This window comes from Erithacus rubecula, assembly GCF_903797595.1.
Source record: "Erithacus rubecula genome assembly, chromosome: 3".
In the NCBI taxonomy this organism is placed as follows: domain Eukaryota; kingdom Metazoa; phylum Chordata; class Aves; order Passeriformes; family Muscicapidae; genus Erithacus; species Erithacus rubecula.
This window is the reverse complement of record NC_136689.1, coordinates 62,085,549-62,113,200: the sequence shown is the minus strand read 5'-3', so window position 1 is coordinate 62,113,200 and position 27,652 is coordinate 62,085,549. Positions and strand designations below refer to the sequence as shown.

General features: G+C 39.0%; 1 protein-coding gene and 1 long non-coding RNA gene across 2 annotated transcripts in view; one reads left to right on the top strand and one right to left on the bottom strand.

The window, feature by feature from the left end:
* Nucleotides 1-1,208, bottom strand: part of CAP2 (cyclase associated actin cytoskeleton regulatory protein 2) — a 67,745-nt gene extending 66,537 nt beyond the window's left edge. The window contains exon 1 of the mRNA XM_079299949.1: nucleotides 836-1,208. The gene's annotated coding sequence lies outside the window, so the exon portion shown is untranslated. The remainder of the gene's footprint in view (nucleotides 1-835) is intronic.
* Nucleotides 138-27,243, top strand: LOC306799233. Its single transcript, XR_013773561.1, has 3 exons — nucleotides 138-457; nucleotides 7,018-7,149; nucleotides 25,934-27,243. It is a non-coding gene; the product is annotated as an uncharacterized lncRNA (long non-coding RNA).
* Nucleotides 27,244-27,652: the final 409 nt, after the last annotated feature.

The window sequence follows — 27,652 nt, the reverse complement described above, 5'->3', positions numbered from 1 at the left end:
CCTCTGGCCCCCCTGAAAGACACCTTGTATTTGAAGTACCCTTTTTATGTTTTTATGTAAAGGTATATATTGCGCCTTCAGGTCGCTGACCTAAGATGATGTTTAACCCTTTCTTCTGGGATAAACCTTCAGGCTTTTCTGCCACCTCAACCACACGCACACCTTCGGCTCCAAGGGCGGGGGGATCCAAGGGCTCGGCGTCCCGCTTCCCACCGGCACTACAGCCGCCTGCCTCAGAATTAGATCATCTTACGCTGATTAAGAGAGTTCAAGACCGGCACCGCTTGACAGCCAGGTCTGCACAAACAAGCCGAGGGCATTCGGAATAACCCGTCGGCTGCCGGGACCCGGGGCACAGCCGAAAGCACCCCCGGAGTCGCTCCCGGCGCTGACGGGGGGCTCGGCTCGGCGGAGGAGATCCGGCTCCGGCCCCAAAGAGGATCCCTCGCATGTCCTGGTATTTCGCTCGGTCTCCCCTCTCCCAGTCCAGATTACTCCCTTCCCCACTTATCACCCGGGGGAAGGGAGGGAGGCAGCGAGGGGGAGGTTTTCCGTGCGCATCCCGGCGCAGGTGACAGGAGGGAAGTCGAAGGGCAGCGCGGGTCCCTGACCCAGATAGCGCCGGAGCACTGCTCGCCCAGGGAATAACTCTGCCGCCCTGCCGCCCCGGCCGAGCCCGGAGTGGTGCCCTCATCACCTTCCCCCATCCCCAAGATGTCCGCTGCGGCTGCTCCTGCCGGGAGCGCACCCGGCCCCAGCCGCGCCTGCCCGGGCCAGGGGGGTCGGGCCGCTCCCGGCATCCCGCCCCTCCCGCAGCCGCCTGCTCTTGAGTTACCTGTTTTGATAACCCGCGTAGCCTTTTTTTTTTTCTTCCCTCCTCTCTGCAATGGAAATTCGCTGCCGGTCACTCGCTCCCCCCCTCCCTCGCCTCGCCGCTGCTCTCCTTCCTCCTCCTCCTCCTCCTCTTCCTCCTCCTTCTCCTCCTCCTCCTCAGCGGGAGCCGGTGTCAGTCAGTCACATCAGCTGCCCGGGCAGGCAGGGAGAGCAATGCCCAGCAGCTTCCGGGAGTGCCAAATAAAGACAAGTCCAGAAAGGGAGAGAGACGGTGGCAGAGATGGAGAAAGAAAGCAAAAAGTGGGTGGAGTGTGAAAATGGAGAGAGAGGGAGAGGGAGAGGTGTCTCACGGCGGCGGCTGGGATTCTGCGGGAAATGGCAGTGGTGGAGCATCACGGAGCAGCAGGGGAGAGTGCAGGCAAGCCAGGGTGGAGGGCACCCAAGGCCGCTGACATGGTGGCCCTGCTTTTCCCCATCGGGCACGGCTTGAGAGGGTTGGAAGTGAGCACCCCACAAGACACTGGCCTGGTCCATAGTGGGAAAGAAGAGTGGGGCCCATGTGGAAACCATCAGACCCCTCACCTCACATGGCCGGGAAGGTCGAGGGCAGCCTCATGTACACCTGACACTTCATTGCCCGCCCTGGGCTGAACTAAACTGTGCCAGCCTGACCAGCTGTAGCTGGGCCCACAGCGGGGCTGCTGCCTTCATTCAGCGTGGCCATGAATTTAGGATTTCCAGTGGGCAGTCTCTTGTGCCTGGGCCTCATTTGTCAGGCTCTCTGGGCTTTGCACAGTCTGTACCCCATGCCAAATGGAAGCGTGAGAATTCTGCACTTGTGCGGTGCTTCTCACCACATGGTCGCAAGGAAATTCACCTGAAACCTGCTCCAGTGCTTGTATCAAACAAAAAAATTGGCTTTCTGCATGGAAGCCTTGGGAGAAGACCATGAATTCACAGCCTCCAGAGAACCAGTTTGCTCTTGAATAAAAAAAAAGAAATCATTAGATGGTAATAATAAAAAAGACCACATATATTTTTCAGGTCAATATATTTTTGAAGTCAACCATGTATCATGCAAAAACCAGTAGCACATTTTTCTATCAAATATATAGCTTATTTTAGAAGAATTTATGTTTCGTTTCTGACAACACTGCCATAAAACTTAGAACATAAGGATTTGTTTTAATTGTGCAGCAGTTAAATGTGGGCTGAGGAAAGTCATATTTTAACAAGAATGCCATGGTTAATAGCAGCTCACAGACCTCACATGCCTAAAGTCAGCATTAAGCAAAAGCAAGCAGACTGCAAGGATCTGTCTGGGATCCAAACTCAGTAGTGCAGACAGTGTAATTGGCATTGGAAATTGCAAAAAAATCACTGGCGCAGTTTCCTATATGAAGTGAAATTAACTTGTTCTCCTTGGCATGTACAAGCAGCCAGATGAAATCGACAGAACAGCACATGTTTTAAACCAGACAGCCTTGCCAAACCTTCCAAAAGGGTAAAGGTAGTATGGAATTGAAAACCTGATTGAAAATATGCACACAATACAGAAACTACTCGAGAGAAACAAGACCAGAAAATCTTCTTTTGGAAGGAAAAACCAAAAGGATTAAGGAATAGTGAAACTACTCTACTTAGAGTAAAGCTCTAGGTCTGTATTTCTTACAACTCAGAGAAAAAATTAAATCTCAAGACTTGTGCTGTGTCAGCATGATAAGTTGAAAGTTTAGGATGATAAATGCAACAGAGTTTCTCTGGAATTCAATTTAATTTGACAAAATGTATTGTAGTTAAGTAATGAAAAGGTTTATAAGCTCTTATTGTAAGAGCTCAGTTGAGCACTTCACATCATCCTTTTACATAATGGGCATACAGAAAAGAAGGAGAAACCATGAGGCATTTCTTTTCTATGGAAAGTTTTATGAGGCTACCAAACCACCAGATGCCCTACATGTCTAAAACTTGTCTGTAATCCATCTTCGCTTCTGTCTTCGAGTGCTTTCTTCTCAAAACAATCAAGTTATTTCTTCTTATCCCAAGGAGAAATTTGGCAAACCTATGGCTCAGTGTAGGGTAAAAGGAACAATAAAAGGTAATAAATTTAGTAAAAGGAGAAAAAAGGGAGATTCAGTAACTGTAAAGTGACCTCATAAAAGGCAGGAAACCCCATGGCAAGTGAAGATATAAGAGGTAGTGCCTGAAAATGCTAGAGAAGAAAGCCTTGCAGTTTCTATAATAAATAAAGGTAATCTGAAAGGGCAGTTCTTTAATAGAACTTCATAATTTTCAATTAAGGCTGAGCAACATCCCCCTAAAGAGAAGAAACAAATGAGAGATGTGCAAATTTTGGACTTTGCAAAATACTGTATGTGCAAAAAAACTGACTAGATGACATGCATTTGTTCTCTCCCCTCAGGAAAAGGGCTTGCATTAAAGAACAGTTAGAAGCATTAAAGAATAGAAGCATTAAAGAATAAGTTGTGAAAGTGGTGTTGGAATTGTCATCAAGTGGAACACTGTTCAAGGAATGACTGGAACATCAGGCCTTTGGGGCTGGCCACTTTGCCTTCAATCTAACAATACATTCAAATATACAAAAATTACATTGATGCCTGTAATTGAAACATTAAGTTAAAGATTTTTATTCATGTACTTTTTTTAGTGAGGACAGGGTCACGAACTTCTGGTTCAAAACATTCCAAAAAAACCTTAAAATTCTAACTAAGGCCACAGTTCTCTGGAAATTTTGAAGAGCTCTTCTTAAATAAGAAGTGCAGTAATAGCCCTTTTACAGGACGTTACCCAGGTAAAATGTAGCAGCTCATGGAGTATAGTGGATTTGGTTTAATATAACCTTATGATTCTTTTTCATTTTACTTACTAACTTTGCTGCTGCAGACAATCTGTGCCAAGGCTGGCATGTTTAATTCCCTTTTATAGAAGAGTGTATTTCTAAAGTTGTGCAGGGATCCCAAAGTACACATCAGAAGCTGTAGAGATAGGGTATCAAAATCTCTGTAGAATGACAGCATTGTAACCTACTTAGAAGAAAATACTCTGGTGCATCTTTTATTTGCATTCTTTTTTTTTTTTTTTCACAGAAGAAGACTTAAAAATGTTGATTCTTACTTTCCTAGTCTGAGTTGAAAATGGACTTTCAATGTATATGATTGTAAAATTTCTCTATTGATGAAACTTGCACATAAATGATTCATAGACGAGTCTGGAGGAAACCACAAATATTGTTGCTCATTGCCTTGGTTTCATGCAGTCTGTCTTTGCTGGGGCAATGCAGAAAATACAGATTAAAATTGCAGAAGCACTGCCTGATGTGAAAAGAAATTGGAATATCTTGTGAAAATCTTCGTAGTGTGATTTGCCATATCTGTTTAAATAATATTGGAGTGCATTCAGGACATGTCAAGATGGCTTTTGCTTACCAAATCTGCTGTTTAGTCTACAGAATTTGAAAAACAGCACATAGCTAATTAACAAAATGGATCTGTGAAGAGCCCCTTTGTGGTTATCTTGTACAGATCAAGTGTCAAAACACGCAGGAAAAAAAAAAGGGGGAAGATTCTGCCAGAGAAGTGGACTGCTTTTCCTCTTTTAAACTGGGGTGAAATCTGTCATCATTTAAACTGTTCACCTGTAAAATATGCAGGCAGATTCAAATTACATTTCATTTCATAGCTGTCACTCTACTGCTTTTTTATCTCTTCTCTGTATTCTTTTTTTACGCAGTAAGCTCTGGGGGTGTGGGCTCTCATAATTGTACATTAATTAGTTGCATGCTTCTTTTTAGACATTGCAACATAAAAAGTTAAGTAATAAACACGTGCTTATCATTAAGCATGTGAGTAATGGCATCCCCATGTAGCAGAGCACTTAAGCATTCACCTTGTATTTAAGCAGCTTGTCACATAGGGATGGAATTACTCACTTGTTTATAATTCAGTGTACGTTTAAAGGCTTTGCTGAATCCAAAGGGAAATTGTTCTGATCTCACACATGCTAGTGTTTGTGACTACTTTTACTAATGGTAGTTTTGTGGTTTAATCCAGTTCTGTGAGGTTTAGGGAAAGCTCCTCAGTGGATATGGTAGGCTTGGGCCTCAGCTGTGCTAGGTATTTACATTGCCTTGTCTATTGATGATCGTGGGATAAAGGCTCATGTTTTTGCTAAACAACCTGTTTCATACACTATTGTATTTTGATATGGATTTCAAGTGAAGCTTTGTGGTTTTAATTACAGGCAGAAATTTGCAAAGAACTTTTAGCGAGGATGATTTGACTGAGCAAATCTTTCAAGTGTGTGAGTGTAGTGTTACTGTTTCACATTGAACTCTTTTCTTGCTGTGCATCAGACCTATGGAAGCAGTAGTCAAAAGGAATAACAAAGTCTTACTCATTGATCAGTGTTAGTTTTCCTATTTTAGAATCTTAGCATTTCTGTTTAAGCTTCCTGGTTCTGTTTTTACCTTCTTTCAATCAGGGATACAGAAGATTCTTTAAGAGAGACTGGCAGTGCTCTCTGGTGATGCCCCAGAACAACCAAACAAAGCAAGGTACTGCTTCCAGCTTAGTAGTTGAATGCACAGTTCTGCTTTGGTAGAGTGTCAGGACAACTTTACCATGATGCTGGCTTACTGTTCCAGACCAGATGTGAGTTGTGAAGCATCTTAGTTGGATAATTACAGCTGTTAAATGTCCATGCTGTCAACCTAGACTCTGCCAGTACTTTGTAATCAATCCATCTACAACAAAGAGAAATGCAACTGTACTCAAACACTGATGGAAGTCAAAACCAAATAAAGAGTTTTGTGGTCATCCTTATGCCACAGCTTCTTTGACTCATTCCAAATGTCCCACCATCCCTGAAGCTCCAGTCACTTTCAGAATGTACAAATAGGTCAGGCATGGAAGTCTGGTGCATCCAGAATCTGTGTATTCTTGTGGCTGCATTTTTTTCTTAGAGGGTGAAATTTTTTTCTTTGTTGTCTACTTCTGTGTTTCTTTCATCACCGTGTGTATGATGGCGTCACTGTCATGATCAAAGCTCATCAAGACTTGCTGCATCTACATCATCAGTAAAATGCATCAGTCTTCTTCATGTACTGCTGGCATCATTTAGTGATCAGTCAAAGTCATTTTTGCTTATTGCTGAGGAGGTTCTGACATGACTTCCTTTTTTTCCCCAGTAAACCCAGATTGCAGTTTGTTTCTTTTTTCCGTCTCCTAGAGGTAGAAAGCATAGAGTCAGCTCTAAACTTTTTCCTGGGCAGATTTAAAAATGAGTCCCTGAGGTCAATATTCTTGTTGCATAGGAAAGCTTTGACAGCTTGATGCAGCAGAGGTACTGAAAAATCCAGATGCACAGAAAATGAGATTTTTTTTTTCCTGAAAAGATGGGGATATTTGTGATTGTTTTTGTTAATGAATTCAAGGTTTACTGTGCAAGCCACAGGGCTAGAAACATTTTTGTTTGTTTAAAATACGAATCACCTGATTCTAAGGAATTGTGCTTTAAAGAAAACACCTAATTGTGCAAAAATTGTGGTAAAATCACATGAATTGATAACTTATTAAGTTTTTTTTTTACAGAGAGAACAATTTGTAGGATATAATCAAATAGCAATGTGGGCAGATAACCAATGTGTATTCTGAAATATATAAATTTAGTGTTGTTCCAAGCATTTAAATAGACTGTGCCCTTATTTAAACAGTGGCTCCTAAGTAGTGTAACCCCAGTGGTCATTACAGGCTGAATAAGTTGAAAAAGCCCTTTTGAGACAGAATTCCTCTGTTCTTCCACAATAGTTAATAAGGTACCAGTTGACATTTGCTATCCCCTTCTCCCAATGCTGTACCTAGTTGGTTTTGTCCATCTCCAAGCTCCTTTGCACTGTATGGGTGGGTGAGGGGAAAGCCAGAAAAGCACTTAGTCCCTGTTAGATCACTTCACTCAGGCAGTAAATAAAGACCTTTACCTCGACATAGTCACTGTGCTTTGTCTTCTCCTGTAAGAACCCATTTAGCTATCGACAGGTATCCTCTGTAAATACACTTACTACCCTAATATAGAGGGGGCAAACCCTTGAGTTGTGAATGTGAGTCTTGGAAATATTTTACCTAGTTCTTGAAAGGATCTGAGGTGATTTATGCTTTTCCCATGCAGAATGCCAGGTGTGACAGCAATGTGAATTTTCTTCTGATCTTTCAACCTCTCCGTTAACCAAGAACTTGAAGAATCAGGATATCTCAGTTTTATATCCTCCTGCAAAATGACACTACTGGCAAGGATCCCTAGGTACAGTACATTACTTATATTATGTAGTTTTGTCAGCCAGAATTATTATTTTGCAATTTATGACTACCTAGATTAGGAATGCAGAGCTGATCAGGCACAGCAGCATAGAGCCTAGCAAAGTCATTTACTCCACCTTTATATTCTTCATGGCAAGGGAGTGCATCTTTTTATTTTACAATATTTTGAGAGCTTTTTAAGACTAGACCCCTTTTCTGAAATCTGTTGTTCTCAATACATGGTTCCCTCATACATATGTGGCAGAAGGATTTCTTTTCTCAAGTAAAGGTTTCACTTAGGAAATATAAAGCCAAGAATGGTTTTAGGATGAATCAAGCCAAGGAATAGATTAGAATGTAGAACATACAATGATTGTCTGATCCAAATATCCACATTAGTTTTTTTTTTTTTTTTCCTCAAAAAGGGAGGAGGAGCAAAGTAAAGTAACAAAACATAAAGGAAAATTTTAAAAACATACTTAAATTTAATACCTAAAATGGATTGGAGGAACTATAAATATTTTGCACTGATGAGATGAAATCCTGGTTCTCCTCAAGTTAGTGAGTGTTTTGTCACTGGCTGACGGGGTCAGCATTTTGCCCTACATATCTGAATTAATATTTTCCTTGAATAAATGTAGGCCAGTCATTTAGGAATCAGAAATAATATTTTTGTTTCAAACCCCCTCGTCTATTTCATTCTTATTTTCTTGTTTTCACAAAGGCTCTGCATATACTGCACTGTGTTTCTAAAAGCTATCATTTTCTTTAGAAAATAATATTGTTTGCTCTCATGAATAATTTATCTTGGAGTTCTCTTTTAATCCCTCATCAAATGTGCCATTCTTGTACCTTCATAAAGGAAAAAGAAAGGAAAACAGCACTCTAAGACTGACTTATGAATTAGACCATGAACATTAAAAAATAAACATAAAATACATAAATAAGGTATAAATAAGGACTTCTGTTTTAATTCTAATTCAATTGTATCGGTACCTCTAGAACAATACTATTGGTTATATAGAGATTTTCACAATTATAACTGATTGATCACAGAGTATGAAAAAAAGGAGCATGAAAGATATGTATGATGAAGATTTTATATTTAACCTTTACCTAATAAGATTAAAGCTAAAATATAAGGTAGGTTTTGAAAGGAAAAAAAAATACTTAGAGTACAGTATAAATTAAACTCTGAATAGTATGCAATTTATAGTATTTGTGAAACAAATAGTTGATAAAAGAACTTTTAACCCAAGTTCCTATATATCCCATTAGGTTGAAATATAAATAGTATAGATGCAAAGAAAAAACGTAGAAGCACCTTCATAGACAGTCTGTGGCCTACAGATGCTTGTTATTAGGTTACTATTGTTCATTTGATGTGCACATCAGATTAGCAAGAGACCTTTCTGCATCCCTCTGAAGTTCAGGTCTATCTTGTCCCTCTAATCTGTAGGAAGTCATCTACCTCTACTACTCAACTGCTAAACTGGGACATCTGCAACTCATTTCCCCAGTATTAGATAGACTCAGGCACTGCAGATTGTGTGAAGTGTATTTAAAGTATCAAAACTGTGTATCCTGTGGTAATTATAAAATGTTGAATTATTTTAAACCCAAATAGTCGAGTATTGCCACAATGAATGTATTTACAAAGTCAAACCAGTATTAAAGGCACTTATCTGTGCCATAGCATATAAAAGTTTGTTCATGTGTCTGGGCTGACCAATCCTGAAATGTCAGCCTCTTCCAGCCATCAGACTCATTCAGCCTGTAATGATCAGTTAAACCTGCTCTGCTTACTGTGGTTGGCTGCCTCAGCATGGCTGAGTGGCTTTGTGGCTTCTGTCACCTCCTGTGTATGCACCTTAGAGCAAAGTTAGGGGCTACACTGGGGGCCTTGGGGTCAGCAGCAGCAGGGAGTGAATTGCTAGCCCTTAATAAAAAGAAAATGGAATGTGTCAGAGGAACAATGGAATGAAATATTTTGGGAAAACAAAAGATAAGATGGTCTCCTTAACATTCTTGGAAGCACAAGCTGATCTACATCATCAGCTGTGGTGAACAAAAAATCCCTTTCCCAAGTATCAGTATTTCTACTGGCTCGTCAGCATTAATGGTGTAAAATTTAATTTAAAATATTTCTGAAGTGCAGCTTTTCATATCTTCCTTAAAATGTTCATTTTAGTGTTACTGAACAAATTTGGTAGAGAACCTGTTGTGCTGCACATATGGGAGTTGCTGGAGATTGATTATCATGATTATAGTGTGATATAGATCCCCAGCCTAAAGGTTGTATTTGTATCTTCTGTGATAATTTACTGTTCAAGAAATGCAGAATACAAGGGCCTGTTGTTGTTTTGCTATTACTAATTATTTTGATATTTGTTGCTACATTTTTCCATTTTTATGTTGTCATTTTGGATGTCAGTTCTACAATATCAATCTCAATCTTTTTATTGTTTTCATTTTCTGAAGTGCAAATACTAATTTTCAAGAGTACAACCAAAACTCAAAAGTTACTTATTTCTGACTGTTGGATGAGTGACAACAAACAACAAGCATTAGATCCCTTAAGTACAGGTGAAAATACAGTTATGTATTCATGTTTCCTGGTACTCTTCAGGAAGAGAATGATGAGAAAAGCTCAGCTCCTCAGAGGTGTTTAGGTCTTTGTCAAAAATACATTTCAGTACAAAAAAGTGATGGATGATGGGCAGTGCACCTGTATGTGTCCAGGGGCTGTTTTTAGTAGTTGGAAGTTCATACTGGAGCCTTTCTGAGCAAAACACCTCTTTGAGTCCATTTTTGTTTGAGGGAGAGCCTCAGGTTTAAAGGTGTGTTTGTTTCAGGGTGATTGAAATCAGCACAACTTTAGTCATTGATTTGAGGGGGGGGGGTGGCAGTTCTTAGGGGTCCACTCCTCTTCCAGCTGAAGTCCATTTGAGTAGTGACCCTTATTTAATAGAAGGTAGCTCTAATTCAGGAAATAATTTGTAAAAATGTCCTTGAACCCTTGTGCAGTTGAACCAGCTCACCTTTGAAAAAGCTGTCTCCTTCAGATGCTGGGGCTATTGACAGGAGCAGCCGCAGCAGCTGCTCTGTGGGTGTGTGGGTGTGTCTGCCCGGCAACCTCATTCACTGACGGTGCATTTCACCTCCCACGCTCCACCTGCGAAGGCCGTGACTACTCAGCTTCTATCCAGCAGCCTGCAGTTAATGCTTGGCCAGAAAGCAGTTGCAGTCTCCCTTTTTCAAAATTTTTGGATTTTGCACATCCATCCCCCCACCAAATGCCAATTCATGACTTTCAGGATAGGTGGAAAGGTGTGACTGCATGCAGAATGATAAATAGAAATGAACCAGTGTTGGGACTGGTTTGTCATGTGTTTGTGTGTGTCTGTATGTTTAGACACATAGAGTGATCTGTTTGCATAAGGAATTGCAGTACTAATAGTCATAGTGGCTACTCCTCTGTTGTCACTATACACATTGAACTGGAGACTGTGCTGTTAAAATACTCCATCAAGAGTACAGAAGCATCTCTTTTTCTATCTTACTATTTCTTTTTTGCCAGTACTTCTTTAGTTTGTAACTTTATTTAAAGAAAAATAGGCACATTAGCTTTTGCTTAATTTTATTTTGTTTTATTTGCACAATAGAGTATGTAAAATACAATGCATAAAATTGCATAATGTGTAATGAACATATATTTAACAATAATTCATATTTATCAGTAGAATAAAGTATATTCAATTTATGAGGTATAGAACATACAATGTATAAAATATCTATTAGAGAATAACGGAATTTTTTATGTTGGGAGGGATCTCTTGAGGTCATCTAATCCACTGGCCCCTACATTATCTTTTTTTTTCCAAAAACCCCAACTTTTTCATTTCAGCAAGAGTAGTTTCATACAGCTTCTTCTGTCTTACTTAGACCATTTCTTTATGCATCTTGAAAAAAAGAAACCAAAGATAAGGATTTAAATTATATAAATTATAGAAAAGAAATTCACCTTTTAGAAGATTACTAGTAATTTAATTTAGAAGAATGATCATAAAGTTCAGCAGTGTCAGCAGCTACTGCTCCTTTGGAACTAATAATAATAGGATGATTTTTTTAGTAGCATCTGCAATTCCATATCTGAGTTATTCTATGATTCTTCAAAATAATAATTCTAATTGTGCAGGTGTCACCTCTTTAAAAACTGGTTTGTTCATTCTGTGTGTGGGCCACACCATGAGAAACCAAAAGGCTTTGCACATGCCTAATTTAAGATTTAACCCAGCATCAGTGTAAAACCTGTTTCAGTCTGTCATTCTCTTGCTTAAAATGCTGTGTAACTCAAGGGTTTCTACTTGCTCATTTAGCAAACCAAATATAATTTGCCATGGTTTACAACTTAATTCCTGCAGCCTGAGGTGCACAGTGTTCAATTCTTCCACTGAAAACAATTGGGGAAAAAAATTTACTGCCTTTTTATTCTGCTTTTTGTTGCATTGAATGTAACAAGAAGAACCAGCTTGATAGCACTGTAAGCTAAACTCTCATAATTGTGCTCAAGGCAGACAACAGACAGTCAGAGCTCCTCACACAGACACAGAAACCTTCAGCCTTTCACCCACGTGCAGCTGGGTTTGTGTGTTCTTACAGCACTTTTCAGCAATGTCTTGGTTGCTGATTACCCAGAAATGGACTGGAATCACTCCTGATTGCTTGTGAACTTCTGCAAAGGTTTTGTGGGAATTTAAGAGAAGGGTTTAATTATTGATGTTTCTTTAGGCTATCATGATGCTGTAGCCTAAAAGATCCCTACCATTAGAGTTGCAGAATCCATGGGAAGTTCAGGAACCTGACTCTGCAGTGACCTTTTCTGAAACAAAGGTCAGTGAGCCACAGGCAGACTTGCCAAGTCAACTGCTTTTCCCTGTAGACTAAAGCTTTGTGGTCTTATCCACAGATCTGTTAGGAAACTTGGACAAGCATTTTGATGTCTGAAGCACAATATGTGTGTCAAATGAAGTTTCATACTAAGAGAGAATGATTTCAGTAAATGGAAGTAAACTTCGTGTTGAAAGAGCTTAAAATCCATCCTGTGGCTCCATATATGTTATTTCAAATTTATTACAGTTTTAATGATTTCCTAGATTAATTCATAGGATGTGTTTTTGTACAAACCTCACTCCTATTTTCATGTTTGTTTTTTTGTTCTCCCAGAGTTGAGAGGGATGGAACTTACTTGGCACGTTCCAACTGTTTGGATTAGCTTGGGATCAAAAAATAACCTCATTACTGCTACTGACACCTCATTATACTTAACTCATTGTTTCATATGCCAATGACCTTTGAAATACAGGGGTTTAATTCCTTTATTTTAGGGGATCATTTTGGGGATGCAGATTCTGGAGAGGCCATTAGCAGTTATTTTAAACAGAGTCACAGAATTGTTTTTGACAGTTAGAGGTGGATTGGGGTGGCAGTTTTGCTTTAACAGTGTCATGGAGCTTTTTAGTTTTGAATGAAGATGAAATTTGGACCATGACAAATGTGTGATCTTTCACCCTCTTCCTTCAAACCTCTTTTTGTGAGAACTGGGCCTTAATACTGAAAAGGCTGTGAAAGCTGAAGATTTTATTGTATTGAATCTTTCCGGTGTAATATTTTCCCCTATTTTCCTTTATCTCTGTTCATTTTCATCTTAATTAGGGTACCTGTTTAAGGCAAGAACAGTATGTTCAGGTAGTATTAATCAGCCAGGATATCTTTGGAGACAAATTCAGTAAATTTTTCCATTAATATTTTAGAAAGGGACTCTATTTTTACCTAGTGCACTTCAGGTTAGATGCTCAGTTCTTCTAGGTCTCCTGACATTACAGGAAGCTCAGATATCTGCTGGTTTATAGCCACTGCACATCTGACCCAGTGACTGAAACTAGGAATGTGTGTGCTAATAGGATGTAAAACTTCATTTATGTGACTGGTGTAACAAAAATACGTGCCAATCAAAAGTGGCTTCTATATTGAATATTTTCAGGTCATTGTCCAGTCATGCCCACACAGACTTCCTAATACACCTAAATTCAGATGCTGGACACAGATATGACACTAGGAAGTGGGAGCTCTGAGGTGTTGACAGGGATCAGTGAATCATGGACTGATAGCAGTCAACTATGTTAACTCTCTTAATTTTTTTTAACCTCAGAAGCCTCAATCAAGGTACTTATAGCAAAATATGAATATGTCAAATTCCTGTGTGAGTTACAGACCAGAATTCCAAAAAATCCACCAGATCCTGTGGATCAAAAGCTCAGTGGCTGCACTTTGCACTGGGCTTTATATGAATGACTTGCACTTGAGGGTTCCAGTGATACCTGTCACTGCTGCAAGGTCTGGGTTCAGATAGCTGTGCAGTGTTGCAGCTCGGCACAAATACACTCCCCTGGAATTTGTTATGTGCTCTGAGGAATAGCTTGTCATCAAACCTGCTTACCAGTAACTGTATATGCAGTGAATAAAGATAGATTGTTCCTGTCTGTGGCAAAAGGCAAAGGAATATACATCAGTGGCTGTCCAGGTTTTTTATGATTCACTTGGCTCCTTTGACTGAAATCAACTTTTGTGATAATTTTCCCATCAAGTTCCGTTTCACAAGGGTGACAGATGTGAATTTGTGGGACTCTGTCCTTTTGTATTATAAGGAGAACACAATGACATATTTTGACTCTGGCAGCACCATTGACTATTTTGGCTGGTGTTGTGCAGGATGAGTTGGGATTGGCCATTGTCTGCTCCATGCATGTGTTGCAATAGCAAAATTTTGTTTGGCTCTGCAAGCTGTAACTACTGACACTACATTTGTGATGCTGTCCAAAGAAGAGGAGTGATAGTAGTGGTAATGCATAAGATAATGCTCAAATTTATACAATCACTGTTTCAATAATTGAGGAAATGTTGGACTTTATTGCGTGTACCTGATCAGTTCTGAAATTCTGATGCAGCTTTGTGAAGAAATAAAACTTTCTATCATAATTTTGCTTATATGCCACAACTTTTTATACTTTTCCACAACTTCTTAGTCCATCCTTTAAAAGTTATGGGTTTGATATGACTACTTTTTCATTAAATGCCTGCTACTTTCTTTTGTTTGAAGAGAAGTCTTTTAACAAATAGATACACTGTATTAATGCACTGTCTTGGCTAGTAAAAATGGCCATTAAGAGCACTAATAATTCCAGCTCAAATATTTTGAAATAACTAGTATAATCTGCCCTTCTCTTTTTAATGTTAAAAAAAAAAAAAAACAAAAAAAAAAAACCCCAAAAAAACACCAACAACAACAACTGTATTTTTCTGGCAGTGTTTTTTTGTTGTTGTTGTTGTTTGTTTTTGTTTTTTTTTCCTGAGCAACAGCCACAACAATATGCCACAAGATAAACTTGGTGAAAGCTACACAAAGACAACACATGGCCCATGGACACTGAGTTTATTTGAAATTCACGTGCACACATTCATCTGAGGTATTTGTGTTTGCAGCTTTCCACCTGTGCTAGTTACCTGGCAAGCATTTCTTTGGTGTTCCACGTCTGGCTCTCAGTCCACACATAGATGCATCCATGTGTGTTCACACTGCAGTGAGCAAAAGTGACTAAACACATCTGATACACTGAGCAACAAAACAAAGTAGAAATGTTGAGGAAAAGGCTGTGTAGAAAAGAGTTTTGAATTTAACCCAACTGTGTTTGGCTGTGCGTGTATAAGCGAAAACAGGCAACTTAGTGTCAGCAGTAAAACGATTTTTTGATTAAAAGAAAATAACCAATATCTAAAAAAACCATGTTGTATGCATAAACTGAATGTGTTACATACATGTTTGGTATTCCATAGCATATGTGAGATAAATTCAATATGCAATTACATGATATTTACTTTATTTGGTTAATTCTTTCATACCATAGTATTTGATGAAAGGGATTCAAGTCTGTGACATCTGTTCTTGACTTACTGTCTGTAGCTTTTAGAGAATTACAAATGTTCATTTGCAAAAGCTACATGGGAATACATGCCACATGTAATGTAAACATTGTGCAGCATCCCCACTGTGTCAGCTCTATTAAATAGATGCTGACACTAGATTTTCTAGTAGATTTGAAAATGACCAAATCAAAAATATAATTCTCACCAAGCACTTGGAGGTCACTGTGCACTTTCATTTGCCCTCTTAAAAGAACAGTTACATACTTACAGAATTTTGGTATAATGATTTTCTTCCAGACAAAACATTGTTTCAAATGATGAAAAGTATGGTGCTATATGTTCCTTCCATTTTTTTACTTTTCTTTGACTTTTTATTTCTTTAAAGAACTATATATTGGAGACACCAATTTTTGATATCATAGTTAAGGGTCTATCAACCTGATAGGGAGCTACCAGTAGAGTTGCTGTTGATCCGATACATTCATAATTTATTGTGGTTTTGTATTGCTTTTGTGATTGTCTCTAGGAACTATCTTTAGGATTTAATTCAGCATTAATCAGAGAAGCAAAGTTAGGCAATCACTGTCTTCTATTTCCATATGAAAATATATAAAAAAAAATCAGCAGGTAACCTTTTACAGAGAGAAAATACCACAACGGAAGCAAACTTTACCTTAGGTGAGCTAGTCCCTTTTACATACTTTTACAAGCAGCAGAAAGAGGATCCTTCTGACAGTAATTCAGAGGATCTATGTGTTTGTCTTGATCATAGAGCAGGACTAGGGAGATTTTTTCCTCGGGTAAAGTTAAGCCTGTGGGGATGACTGTCATTTTTTTATATTTTTTTGCTTTGCACCAGACTACAGTATTCAATGCTGATAAAATGTAAGACAGAGAATCATGGGATTTGGCATTATCTGCTAATGCTTGTCTAATTAACTACAGGAACAGGAAGATGTATATACTATTTGATTTTTTTTTTAAGAAGGAAAGTACTTATATCAATTCTTGCCATTTAACTTGATGCAGCCTAGATATAGAAAGTGATGCTGTGTTTTGTAAACTGAATATGTAATCCTGTTCTCATTCCTCACTGTCAAAGATATCTAGTGATCTCATGTGGAAAGTTCAGAGTGCTGTGTCATGGTCAGCATATTTGGTTTCTTTGGAAGTAGGCCACCCCAACTTTGTCTATTCCAAATCAAAACATTTCGTATTAATAGGGTTCTTTTTAGACTATTGATAGTACTTGGCAGGAATGGAGAACTATGTGTTCTAGATGATAGCCTACTTAATTGTGGAATTTGGTTCTCCTTTATTTCATGAACTGACTTGCAAAATCCTTCTCTTTGTACTAGAGAAGAATTTTGCAAGCATTAAAAACCAAACTGGGAAGGAACCTGGGATTTTTGACCTCAGGTCTGGTAACAATCTTATGTCTTGCAAAGATCTCACAGCTCTTATGACTTTTGAGATGTTTTAAAAACATGTGTTTATGCACTTTATTAAAACTATCTAATCTGAAGACAAGACCACAAGACCCAACACAAAGTTCTCTAAGTTATCTGGAGAGCTCTCCATAATTTCACTGTGCTGTGGAGAAAACCAGTAAACCCTTTAAGAGGGAAACTGCTTGCAGACAGTATGAAAATGCCTGTGATTCTGTTAAAAACCTCTCTTCTGACCTCTCCTCTACTTGAACCTGCCAATTCAATGGTTGCTTCTCTGCTGACCATTGTAGTGACCTAACTGGTTCTTAAAATCACGCTGCAAGTTCCTCTTAGTGTTTTGTAAGGCCTCGTAATATGGTTCCTTTTTCCCTCTCACAGTTTTAGAATGAGCACACAGATCCAGAACTCCTTTTGCTCGTCCTGTGTGTCCTGGTTTTGGCCAGTTAATCTCCAGTTAGAATTAAACCATGGCACTCTGCTACGAGTTTCAGAGAGGAGAATGGAAGAAGGTGGACAGAGGATGTTTCCTCCAGAGTGGTGGAGTTCCTTTCTTGGACACCACCAAACATGTACCTTGTTCTGCAGCCTGGTGCAATGTTTATAAATGGATTTTCTGAGTTCATGACCTATTTCAAAACAAGTGCTGGAAGCCAATACATTTTGTTCTGGCTCATCTGGGTACAGTGGGCACCTGTTGCACAAGGATTCTTCACCCAAGCCCCTCCTGTGGCTAAATCTGAGCTTCTGTCTGGATAAGAAAAGGTCTTGAATAAAAAGAAATAGCCCTGAGGGAAAAAACAGAAACTTAAATAATATGCAGATAAGATCTTTAGGGTTTTTAAAAATTGTAATTATTTTCTGAACATTCAAGCATGTTTATTCAAATGGCGTTGTTAAAATCCAGTTAGGATTTCATAATTTTTAAGTGCCTCATGTGACCAGATTTCATTTTACTTTTGCCCAAATGTGGGAAAAAAGGAAGACAAATAGCTTTGAAGTTTAATTTTGAGTACATTTTGAGTACATTGGCAGTCAGAATTTCCTATTGCCATATAAGTTTGGGACAAAATTTTACAAACCATTCTACATGAAAGCATTACCTGCTTTCTAAAGTGCAAATGAATGCATGAGAATCACCACCAGGTGTGTCTAAACTGTTTCTTAGACAATTAAGAGGAACCTGTGTAAGAAGTTTTTTTCTTGACCATGAAAGTCAAAGGATTCATGTGTACCAAAGTATGCTCCTTAAATATACATAGAGCCTTTTCCATGTCAGTTCCAGAGGCTGCAGTCTGCAGGAGTAGAGTAAGGATTTGGGATACTGTTGGGCTAGTGATTCCAAATTGTAAGCTGAAATGACCTGAAATTTCTTCTAAAAAATTCCAGTGTGAAATTTCTTCCTAATCTCAAGTGTGGGAGATTTGACAAGTTTTAAGAAAAGAGAAAACCAAGATACATGAGATCTGTGGAACAGCAAGAGGTGCGAGTTGATTATCTGGTCATAGGTCATTTTATTTTTACCTCTTTGGTGATTTAGCACCACACTCCCCTCCTCCTCTCAGCTTCCCAGCATTCACTAACAGCAAAAAATAAAAACTTCAGTTTGGTGCCTGAAAATATCAAAAGGACTCGAATGAGATTCCTATTAGGATAGAAATAGGCTTTGGAAATCTGCTGTCATCCCATCAGCCCACAGAAACACTCCAAAATACCGTATTCTGGGGGAGAGAATGGAAAATATCTAGAGCACCAAATGTGGCAGCTGGAAACAATTTTTTAAAAATCGGGTAGGCCAGTCATGTTATGAGGGGTGAGAGAGGCAGCTGGGAGACTCAAAAGAGAAGGCCTGGAAGCAGCTGAAAGGTACCAGCAGTCTGTTAGCAAGAACATCTGAGAGCTAAATGGCTGCATGTGATGAGAAAACATGCCAAAATGATAAGAAAAACAGCTGGAGATAAACAAAATTTCAAAGCCTCGGAAACAGGGATGGATATGCAAATTCTGCTAACTATTGAATCAATAAATGAATTACTTGGAGTCTTTTTTTCCTCTCCTCTCTCCTAAGTTCCTCTTGTTTTCACGTATCTTTCTCCAGAACCTGCAAGTCTCCTTTTCTACTGCCTCTTCTTCCTCTTGACATTTTGTTTCCTCCACAGAAAATCAGTATTTCTGAACAATACTGTTCATTTGTTTATAGTCTTTTAGGCCAATATTTTAACTGCTTGTTTTTCTATTTCCTCACTTGATTAAGAAGACTTCTCCTGCCTGTTATTCTGAATGTGGAAACCTCTTGGTGGAACATCAGTTTCTGTAAAGAAAATGCACAGGTAGTGGTTGATTTTAGTAGCTCCAAGTGTCATTCTGAGTAGGACCTGTAAGATTTAGATGGCTTTGTATTACATAGATTGAGATGGAGGAGTTGGCAGGCTTGACAGGTCTGGTGAGCTGCCTCTAAAACATGGCAAAGTCTAAACCAAGTTTGTAGTTAGAACACAGCGATTTTGGAAAGTAAGCTTAAAAAATGCACAGATTTTCAAGGTTTTATGCTTTACACTTGCAAGTGTATTTTTGTATGTGTTTTACCATACATATAATTTTGGTTTACTTCTATGTGATTACCTGTTTCAATCTAGTGGAGGTGTGTGCATCAGTGATGTAAAGACATATGCCAATATCTGATACAATAGCATGTTATTTACCTTAAAAACTGTCTGCTGTTTTATAGCTGTGAAAGCAAGAGACAGTATGTATGTACTTTCCCCCCATAGATCATAAGGAACAAAGAGCTTACGTGAGAAAGAGAGTATAGGAGAAGATCTTAATAGATTCTGTCCCATCAAAAACTGAAATACAGGAACATGAAAAGAGCAAACATGCTGTCTAGCTTCTCTGAAGCTGTTTGCTAATGACCTCCAATGAACTAGAAAATGTTAGAGAGCATAGTCTCAGCTTGAAGTCTGAGAAAAGAAAAAATAGCAGACAAGAGGATTCAAAGCAAGTTAAAAAAAAAATGGAGATAGTTAATAATTATTTTGAAACAACAAAGCCATAATCAGGCATCAAATTCTTGATGTCTTTTATGCTGCCTGAAGCACACCGTTGTGTCCAGGAAGAGCAAGCAGCAGTTTTGAAGGGCATGAAAATAGACTCACAGAGTAATAAACTAATAGAGCAAATTGGAAGGGACAAAGAGTATAAAACTGCATATTAAAATATACTAGAATGAGCCTTTTTAAAAGACATCTGAATTATTACCACTTATTACTGCTGAAATATAATTCATTACGCAGCTTATACTAAAAATTTTAATTAAAGAAAATAATAGTGTCAGGTCAAAGGAGTACAATCCAATATAATAAAAAATAAAATACTAAATGAGACAGAAAGCACAGGGAGCACTTTCCCTTTTCCAGTTATGGAAAGTTGTGCTTGTCTGGCAAAAGAAAAATACTTGGACTGAGTAAAGAAACATGTTCATGGTGCAAATTAATTGTTTTCAAAGAAACCATTTAAATTGAATTTTCAATCACCTAAAAGCCTTTGATTATGTCTTTTAAAATAAGATCTATTGTTTTGGAAGCCTTTGCCATTATATTCCTCTAACAGGAACAATTAAACAAAAGCATAACTTGCAAGAAATTCTACATATAAGATATAGAGTTGCATGTTTTATGTTTATGTAAATTATTCTCTTGGAGTAAGAAATTTCATCTTCCCTTGTCTATTTTCTCTATGATTAGCCGCAGAATAGGCAATTTATTATTGTACATTCTGGTGTAAATATAGATGGCTTCTGCTTTAAAAAAAAAAAAAAAAAAAAAGTTTGAAAAATGAGTGCAGGTGCACATAAAAGAAGTGAGATAATGGATTTGAGAAATAATGGGGGAGGCATTGTCCAGCTAGGTTTTTCTCAATTCATTGCTTTTGGTAGTTGAAATCACTCTGCCTTCTGCATCCTGATTTCCAGCCTGTAGCTTAAGAAGGTCTTTGTCAGTGGCTTGCACCACCTTGTGACTTAGGAGAATTTTCCCTCAGGAAAGTTGTCCAGGGTCATGTAGGTGTAGACTTTGAGAACAAAGGATTCCAGTTGCAGAAGGAAAAATGGTTTGGACAGTTATATTTTTAATTAAAATGAGACAGTGGTGGAGAGACTGAACTTGCAGGACCTCCTGCAGCAGGAGCATGAACGTGTATTTCCAGACAAGATGCTGTGAAATCTACAGACTCGGGATGTGCTTAGGCAGCTCCATTTAAACAGATCACAATATGTCCATTTTGTAGTTGGCATGGCTTCTACACATTCTGCTCTTTGAGTGATCTTACTCAAAACATCATTTCTCAAACAGTCCCAAGATGAGGTGCTTTGTACTGCTCCTCAAAAATGAGAACAACCTGTGAAATTTCACTTCAAACTTTGGGAAATAAACTGAGCATTGCTTAAATATTTCTTTTTCTCCTCTTCTCCCCTCCTCTACATCAAGTCATTGTCTGAAGAGGACCCTTCATCAAAAACATAAACATGTTCCTGCCCTTTTCTTCTTTCTAGTACATCAAATTGAGCAGGAGAATTGTTCTTCCACTAAACCCACACAGGTGTTATGAGTTGTTCCCATTCTATAAATTTGAGAGCCAATCAGTGCCTGGTAGAACACAAAGCTGCTTGAAGGGTTTGGATACTGCTTGCTCTGCTCAGCAACAAGGCCCTCAGGAGTTGTTCTCTGTCTCTTGCAGACACCAATAATGTTCTGAATACCAGGATAAGTGAGCAGTGCAGTTAAATAGTTCTTTCTTGAGATCATTGCTGAATTAAGAATTAAAGTCAGTATCATTAGATCTTTTACTTGTACAGCTTGTACTAAACCTGCTTAGATTGAAGAACATCCCACTAAGAAACAATTTCTTTTCATGTTGGCATATTTATGGTTTTGTCCTCAGAGGATAACAAATGGTCAATAATTACCCTTATTCTCATCCAGTTAAGACCTGGAGTGTCCAGTCAGTCATATCATCTTCATAATCACCACAATAAATGTTGAGAATCCATTAAAATCTTTTAATGTTTGCAATTAGTTGTACTTTCACTCCCCCCCCCAAGCAGACTGTAGTTTTTTACCCCTTTGGAGCAAAACTCTCTAGTCTCCTGCAGTTCTTTCAGGGCATATTCATGCATTCTGTTTTCAGTCTGGGCCCTGGCTGGATATCAAGCTCATTTAATTGTGCCCAAAGCTTGCTATTCTATTCTCTCTGCAGTAATGGCTGTGGCAGTCAGCATCCCAGCTGTCCTGCTGAAACAAGGGATCATTAATACAGTGCAGCCACATTTCAAATAAACCATATCTTAAATGCAATAGAGACAGTGCCTGCTTCTGCCTAATACTGCCATTCCCTGCATTCAGGAAAGCCAGATTCCTTGAGGTTCCTCCACACACTTGTTTGTATCTCTGCCAAACTGTATTCTTAGAGAACTGCTGGCAAGCACCACTGCTGTTGTCGAGATGAGGCCAAGGCGCTCCATACAGTTTGCATTATATTGAAGACAAGACACAAAATCTTTGAAGCCAGCTTAGTTTTTTAAATTCTGGTGGGCACCAAGGCCTTCTTCCCCAGAAAGACACTACAGTGCTGCTTTCTTTGCCCTTTGACTGGCCTTTGCTAAGCTAAACCCTTGCATCCAGGCAGAGAAGCCTTTCAGCAGTGGTGTGCCCTTCTCAGGCGCTCGCTCAGCTGAGCTACTGCAGCCACGTCAGGGGCAGTTCCCTGCTGACACCAGCCCTCTGAAGGCTGGTGGGCACACTTCTGTTTTCACACTCAGCTGCTGTTCTCAGAACTCTATGTTAGACTCTGATTTCTTTTGGCAAGATCCCAGGTGTTGTTAGAGTAGACAGCCCTTCTTGATAAGGTCAGAGGAAAACCAGTTTCAAGACACAGTAGTGTACTTGGAACTGGTGACATTTACAGAAGAATAAAGCCCTCTTTACTCTCTTTTACATGAAAACCAGTATAAATGATGATGGCACTCAGGTTAGTAAAAGGAGTCACTTTATAGAAAATGAGAAAATAGTTTAGTTGATAAAGCAGTTCTCTAATGGAGAAAAAGCTAATACTGATGAAAATCCAGAAAGATTGATGCATAAACTTATATACTATGATGCCTGAGCCTTGGTTAATGAAGAACAGGTTTTCTTTATATAGTGCTAATAACATAAATTCATATAAAGGAATGCACACTACTCCGTAACTGTATATTCCACTTTATTCCACTAATGTGCTACTCAACATCATCCAATGCTAGGAAGAGAGCATACTGGACAAAGAGAACAGCCCATTTTTAAGGTCCTTCATTGCTATTTGGTGAAGAAATTACATTTTAATTAAGAGTGTCTATTAGTTAAAAAATGTTTGGCCATTATATGAAAAAACTTGTGTTTCAGCTTTTTTACACTTGGGTTGTTCTTCCCCATGTTTATTGGTCTGCATAAAACAGTATGGTTAAACTTGATGGTTTTAAAATTCTTTACCTAACCTAAATGGTTCTGTGATTCCCAAATTGTTCACCTACCCTCAGTTTCCTAGACTTTGATTATTTCTATCTTCATTCAGAAATATTAACTAGTGATCAAATTAGGAGATGAATTCCAGTGGTTTGAGCAAGTAGCCAAAGAATCCAAATTTTTGGCAACATCATAGTATCCACAGCCTTGAGCAAGTAATCAGCTTTCCCTTTGAAGCAGTTGGAATATGAAGTGGTGTGTTTGTTGAAAGCCATCCAATTCTACTGGTTCTTGTCAGGAAAAAACAAAAACAATCTATTATTCTACTTCTTAGTGCAGGAATATTCTACTTTTAAGCAATTTGTTATTTTTAAAATTAGGAACTGTTAATATAGAATGTTTTTTAAATTATTCAGTTTAATTGTTCTAGGAGAATTTTTTTTTTTTTTTTTTTTTTTTTTTTTTACTGCAGGGTTTTAACTTTAGCTGATTTTTGCCATCACTACAAATCCAAAAAATATAAACAACAACAACAACAAAAGTCCAAGTTTTTCACGGGGTGGCAAAATCCCTTATCTGCATCACTGGATAAAAATGAGTTCTATTCTTCAAGTGTGTTGTAAAGATTGATTCATGTTCTTGCAAGTGCAATGAAAAAACTCTTTTAACAGCCTAATGACAGATGATGGATTCACTGAGCTTTACTTATGACCTAGCTCTGTCAGTTTTTCCTCAGATTCAAACAGAGTCATCAAATTCAGAAGAAGATGAGCTGCAGATAAAAAGTGCTATTTTGTAAAGACTTTTCTAGATTTTGTAAATTTTGAGGTGAAAGACAATGGGGTTTTCTTATTTTACCAAGTTTAAATCTTAAGAAGGAAGTGCAAAAGCCCTTGCCCTGTAAAAGAGTAGGGAATAAATCACCCACAATAGCTGCATGTAGAGAGCAGAGAAGAAGGAGGTACAGTGAAGTCTGGTCCAAAGATTAACATGAGGATACTGAGCTAAGGATTATACATATGTCAGAGACCCCTCACCAGTTAATTTGGACAGCATCTTTTGACTTCCAGATGCTTGGTGATGAAACAGACTTTGGTGAGTTCCTCCCTATTCCCAGACTGTTTAGGTCAAAAATGGTGATTGTGTAAGCTAGCCCAAATTCATGGCTTATGTCAGCAAAATTGTCACACAGAACTGGGAAATATTCCACAGCTAATTTACTTAATGTTGAGAAAAGGTTCTATGTGCATATCTGTATGTTTGAATGCAGTCATGGTTGTAGTTTTCTCCTTATTCTTTGACACTCTGTCACTCTTTTATTTTTCTCCTCATAATTTTATGCTGCATTTTGGAGGGATAAAAGTATCTGCAAACAAGCCCCTGAAACCCAATCATCAGTCATAGTAAGCATTTTGTAAATTCACATATAACCATGTTATTTTTAAACATATGCAGGCTCTTTAGGACTGAAACATAGGTTCAAAATAGAATTATTTTTCTCACAAGGGTTTGAGCATAGCTAAGTAATTTCCCAGTTTAAAATGGATAAGCATCTGATGAACAAGACAAGGTGCTTTGAATAGTTGCATCATTATTTTCATCCTAATATAGTCCTTCTACGTGTTTGAAAGACCCAAGAAAAGTTAGAATCAATGAAGTCTTGCAATGCCAAGTTATGTCCACTAGTTAATAGGAAAATAAATATACTAGAAAAACTGCAATTCTATCAGCCAGGTCATCAAAGTAACCTGTCAAGATATTACACCTTTTTTAATTTACACATTCCCCAGCAATGTTTCCTAGTTTCAAATTCTCCCTCCCTCTGCAAGAAACTCAGCACTAGGCACTTTTCAGTATAGAAACTCTTTTGAAGGGTTTGGAAACTCAACTGGAAATTGTTGAGTTTGGAATTGTATTGTGAGCAATTTTTTGCATATATGCCATCTCTCAAGTAAAATGCTAACATTTTTCTTGAGTGTTTACATATTTCATAATTGCTCTTTCTCAGTTATTTTATTTTGGTCCTGGTAATGTGAACTGTTGGCATTTCATGTATGTGAAGTGTTACTGAGGTGTATTTTCTGTACAAAGATCTGTTCAGCTACTCATTTATCAAAAGCAAGCATTAATGTTCATGTTGTGTGCCCAAAGCTAAGTTTGCTAGTGGAGCTCACACATTTCCATTTTTGCTGACATAATTTTTTTCTGTCAAATTAGAGCCAGCATGCAATTGACCTTTATAACTGAGTCATAAACTTATTCTCTTCCCATTGTGGCTTACCACAAGACAGACCCCTCCAGGGCAGCAAGCATTCCCCTTCATGCCCCTCCCTGGGGGTGTTGTCACCTCCAGACGGAGGCAGAGGAAGGCCCAAGGACATTGTCAGGGAAAAGATGCTTTCTTCATCCTGTATCAAAGAGAAGGTTAGCGTGCCATCAGTGTGCTCTGGCTTTCTCTCAGAGGGACTTCTGATTTTGATTTCTACTTGATACCATGTCTTCTAGGCAAGCCCCTTGGAGCGAGACCAGGGTAAGGAAATAGAAGAACAGAGTAGAAAATGGCACTTATTGTTTTGTACTCACCTCCCTGCTGGGTGTTTCCATGCTTCTTAGCAGAAAGAACACTACAGTGTGCTCTGCAAGGTCACAGATCTTAAGGTCAGATTGCAAAAGGCAGTTCAGCAATGCTTCTCAGCAGCCAGGCTTGAAGCACTTGCTAAGAACCATGACAGCATCAGGCCAGGATGTTAGTGTGCGTTCCAGTTCTGGAGTTTCATAATCATCCATGGTGAAATGAAGTCTGACCCAAGACCAGGAAAAATCTTTTCTATCACTTCAATTTCACTACTCCCTTCTCTTGCAGATGAAAAAGATCCTTTTTGTGGATGAAAGAGCAGCTTGAATTCTGCAGTAAAGCATGTGCTTCTGCTGAAGTCATAATGACAGCTGCAGTGATGAATTTCAATATGAAGATTGTATGAACATCCCTCCATTCCTCAAAGAACTGGCTAAGACTGCCATGCATTTTACCCAGTTCTTTCAGACATCAGTTGGCAACTCCTTTTGGTCATTAGTGGCTTGGACTGACACTGAAATGTTAAGTAGTCCTAAAGATTACAAATCTATCATCAACTGGATCTGAGCAGCTCCTTCCACTGCTTCCCAGTTCAATTACTATATGCAAAAAGGTGTCTTGACCTTAAGGTTTTTAGTAACATCACTTTGCATGTAGGAAGGGCTCAAGGACCAAAAAACTGCCAGGCGTGGATGGAGATTGATTCAGGGACCTCTTGAGGAAGCTCAGTCCACATAAACCCAGGAGACTTGATGGGCTGCACCCAAGGGTGTTGTCCTTCTGAGGCTGCTACTGTCATCACTGAAAGGTCATGGAGTTAGGGGAGGTCTTCTGTGACTGCAGAAAAGCAGATGATGCACCCACCTTCAGGAAAAGGGCATGCAGGACAATCTAGGGAAATACTGAACCATCATGGAACATGCCATCTTTCCAGAAGTTTCCAGACACATGAAAGAGAATGTGGTGATTTAGAACAGTCAGCATGGATTTACAAGGGTGAAGCACGCCAGACCAACTAAACTGTCTCTTGTGATGAGGTGACTTCATTTGTCAAACAGGGGGGAAAGCATACAGTGTTGTCTACCTTGAATTTAGCAAGGCTTTCCATGTAGTCTCCCACAGGATCATTGTATCCAATTTCAAATGGATAGTTAGGCAAAAAACGAACAGAATCATTGGTCAAAAGGGCTTATGCTCTGTCTCAACTGGTTACAGTGGAGTTTCTTTAGGGTCTGGCTGGTCTGATACTTTTATGAATGACTTGGAGGAAGAGATGGGACAGTCAGTGGGACTGCAGTACAGTCAGGTCTATGGAGTGGTTATACTCAATGGAGGGTGTACATGATATGTTAGAGATGATCAAGCTTGCCAGAGGGATTTACACTTGCCAGAGAACTAGGCCAACAGGAACATCATGAAGTTCAGTCAGGACAAAATAGAGCGCACTTTATCTCAGGTGGACTAACCCCCACAGCTTGGTAAGCTGCTTTGCTGGAAAGGACATGGGAGGGCTTGGAGCAGGCTGGGCTCAGTGGTAAACTCTGGCAGTCAAAGTGCATCAGACTGTACCAACAGAACTACAGATGGCAGATCAAGGAGAGTGAAGGGTCAGCAGGAAGGCCGGAGGTTGAAGCATGAGAATTGTGAGGAGAGGGTGAGGCACTGGGGTTTGTTCAGCCTATGGAAGAGAACGGCAATTTTCCAGTTGCTAAGAGAAGGTTACCGAGAAGATAGGGCTGGGCTTTCTGCCAAAAAATGAGAGACTAAGGCTGTAATGAGCAGGGGAAGTGGTGGTTTGATAGAAGGAAAAAAAAAATGACATGACGGGAATAATTAGGTAGTGGAATAGATTACCCAGATGGGTTGTGCAGTCTCTACATAGGGATCTTTTAGGACCTGACTGGACAAAGACATAAGAGACCTCAGACCTCCCAAAGTCCCTTCCATCCTGAATTACTTTATCATAAACCTCAGAATGGATCGTCTCCATCTCCTCAACAGAATTTC